The sequence below is a fragment of the Helicoverpa armigera genome, chromosome 15 (genome assembly GCF_030705265.1).
Source record: "Helicoverpa armigera isolate CAAS_96S chromosome 15, ASM3070526v1, whole genome shotgun sequence".
Classification (NCBI taxonomy): Eukaryota; Metazoa; Arthropoda; class Insecta; order Lepidoptera; family Noctuidae; genus Helicoverpa; species Helicoverpa armigera.
The window spans coordinates 9,391,032-9,394,443 of NC_087134.1; positions in this window are offsets into that span (position 1 = coordinate 9,391,032).

A 3,412-nucleotide genomic window follows, 5' to 3' on the forward strand; every position below is an offset into this window, starting at 1 on the left:
AGTACTGCGCGAATCTGGATAAAATATACCTTATGTCACCCAGTGATAATGTAGCTTCCCTACAGCGAAATAATTGCTTTTCTTTGCACCCAACAAACAAATAATGTTTCCTCTTTATTATATTAGTATAGAAGCATAGACAAATTATCATAAAGCACAATATTTAGCATGAAACATGTTTCAACCTATTTTGACTGCAATTTTCACCCACTACTTTTGAATGTCAATGTAGGTATGTAACTTCTATCGTGTGTCGCGTTACACTTGGTTGCAGCAAAACAGACACAAGGCTGTTGTCGGGATCGCACCTGTGACCTCTAACGGCAGGTGTAATGTACGTCAGTCGGAATATTAAAAGTTTCTAAAGGTTTATTTATAATTATTTTTAAAGAATGAAAGCCGTAAAGGTAAGGAAAATCTTTTAAAGAGAAATGATTGTTTGAATCATGGTTTAAACTTTTAATTCAAAATCAGTGTTAAGTTTTACAAACTTCTCTTTCTTGATCAGCTTTCGGTAATTTATATCGAAAGGATTTTTGATTGCATCGAAAAAGAATCGCACTCTCTCAACAGAATCATTTCAATGAGCTTATAAAGTTCCCACAGTAAATCAAAAACCAATATACATTTAATTACGTAATACATATTCAATTAACTAAATCGTATCCACGTTTATACAATCCAAGTTTAACCACATTCGCACTAGATTCGTAGTAACATACGATCAAAGAAATTTATTGCCTTTCTGCACATGTTGATTAAGGTCAATTCTCTTATTTGTGCCACTGTAAAAGCTATGCAGAAGTTCTACTTTATTTTCGTTGAAAACTTCATTTCAACATCGATGGAAGAAAAGTGGTATTTTCAAGTTATTTCACATTACATAAGAACATTAACATTAGTACATTTTTCTGACACAGTCCAATTATCTTATAACATTCGTTATGGTTAGATTGCACTTGTTATAGTTTCATGATGTACCATAACCAGCCGTCAAATCGGCAGCAATTTGAGCAGCAATTTTAATGTTGGTTATGGTTTGGCTATAGTTATAGGTAATGGTGTCAGAAGGTTATTTTCTGTAAATCTACAAAATTAACGATAAATAACAATAATAAATATTATGGAAGATCTCTAGATCAAGTATTTTTATATATTTTTTGATGCTTCAAAATTCTATAGCTTGATGGTCGGTGGAGTGAAACTTCTGCAATTAAATTTTCATCATAATTGTAATATACATTACCAAATAGACTGATTAGAATACTCGCAGTATGAGTTAAAGATGAACTTTATAGTGAAATGTAATTGATGTGTTACATTATTTATGTTTCGATTGACTTACAAGGTCGTTATAAAAAAACGATCCTCTTTTTACTCGCCGATCTTAAATGCTGGGTAAAATTTTGAATCACCGAGCCACTGAACTTACATATGCCTGAGATGTTTTAATTTCAAACAAAACACGGTGCAATTACTATATCAGACATCTGACAATCTAGACTGCCTTACTTGCCATTAGTCATCGCTTAGTTTATCAGTTTAATAATAAATATGGCTTGATTGAAAGGTTTTTAGAATTAAGCGTCAAAACATATGCACTATGCAGCAATATTCATTAACTTGATATGCTTTGCTACTGTCAAAATATTGCGGTGCTGATGAAACAAACCAATCATAAAATATGCAAACAAAAATAATTAAAAGTGCATTCAATTTTATACATCGTATAAAACTGCATACACACCTACGTTATTCAATATTTCAAACAGCACCTTTTAAAATAGTTTCGAGACGGGATAGGAATGATTGACAACTGTAGCGTCGCAATAACACTTCGTGTTTCAGTTATTGACTGCATAGTGATGTGACTACTGTATTTTAAGCGTATCGAGCATGAAAAAACTTAAATTGACTTATGTAGACTAACTCAACTAATCTATACAGAAATCAATTTAAGAACCACTTTTATGTTTTTGTGCTGTAAAAATGTGTCTTTTCACATCATGTTAAGTTTATTGAAACCAAAACGAGTTTGATTAGGGAGGATAAATAAACCTGTTATCCAGAATGCTCTTAACCCTTAGGCGATTGCTTTAACAATTCATCAATAACTTTTCTACTAAATTCCGACCTTAACGGATCATCTAATTTATAGTTTTCAGAAGCATTATTTCTAACCTACCTCGTGTTTCTACCATCCTCCCGAACGAAACGTGATAAGCTAACCTCATACCAAAAATATCTTTGGCAGACTTCACAATACCTATCTTCTATTGCCGTTGGGTTCAAATACCGAAACAATTGTTCTATTATAGTTCAGATAATAGCAGTTTACTCTATTGCTTTAGGCTATTTTGTAATAGTGTATGTGTAAGAAATTTTGACTGCAATAAGCGTTATTAGGAAGACAATAATTCAATTTTACACCTTTCGGAGTCTGTTTTCAATGCTGAAGCTGCGAGCGATTCGAGCTTTTGTTTATATGTTGTACAGCTTTATTTATTTATTTAAAATACTTTATGCACATTGTACAACGGCGGACTTAACGCCTTAGGCGTTTTCTGCCAGTCTACCTTAGGGTGGTGGTGAAACAGAAGTGGTAAGTGCAACACAGTTTGAGCATAAGTGCAAGAAAATAAAAATAAATATATTTATGTATATACAGGGTTACTGGTAAGTAGACCGCATCCTTTCAGGAGGTGATAGTACAGGTCAATACGGACAAATTTGACCCTGGGGTACACTGGGCAAAAGTTAACCCGTTTCAAGATAATCGAATTTTAAGATCTTTTCTTTACAAGTCTAGAACACACAAAAATCCACAAAAACGAGACTTTTGACTAATAATGAAAATTTATACGTGTACCTAGACGACTGATCTTGAAATTCGATTATCTTGAAACGGGTTAACTTTTGCCCAGTGTATCCCAGGGTCAAATTTGTCCGTATTGACCTATACTATCACCTCCTGAAAGGATGCGGTCTACTTACCAGTAACCCTGTATAAATATATATATATATACATATATATATATTACTGATACTTTATTATGAAATATCCTTTTTTAATTTTGTAATTGATTTGAAAGTCACTGATATTAATATCATTGTTTCAGTTGTTCTTTGTTTTAATTATAAGAGCTGTCTACTCTCACTTGTTTCTAGATACAAATAAAACGTTTTATGATATTACAATGTTTTTTTTATATCTAACATCCATATACACATTATTATTATGACCTACCAACGAATGACGCTTTTGGCATCTTAAAGGTGCCAGATATTGAATGAAAAATGACAAACTAACACGAGCTGATAACGACAACGATGACTATCAATGAAAAACCAAAATCATAACATGGAAATATTTGTTTTATGGTAAATTCCTTAACACAGTTGACCTATCCCA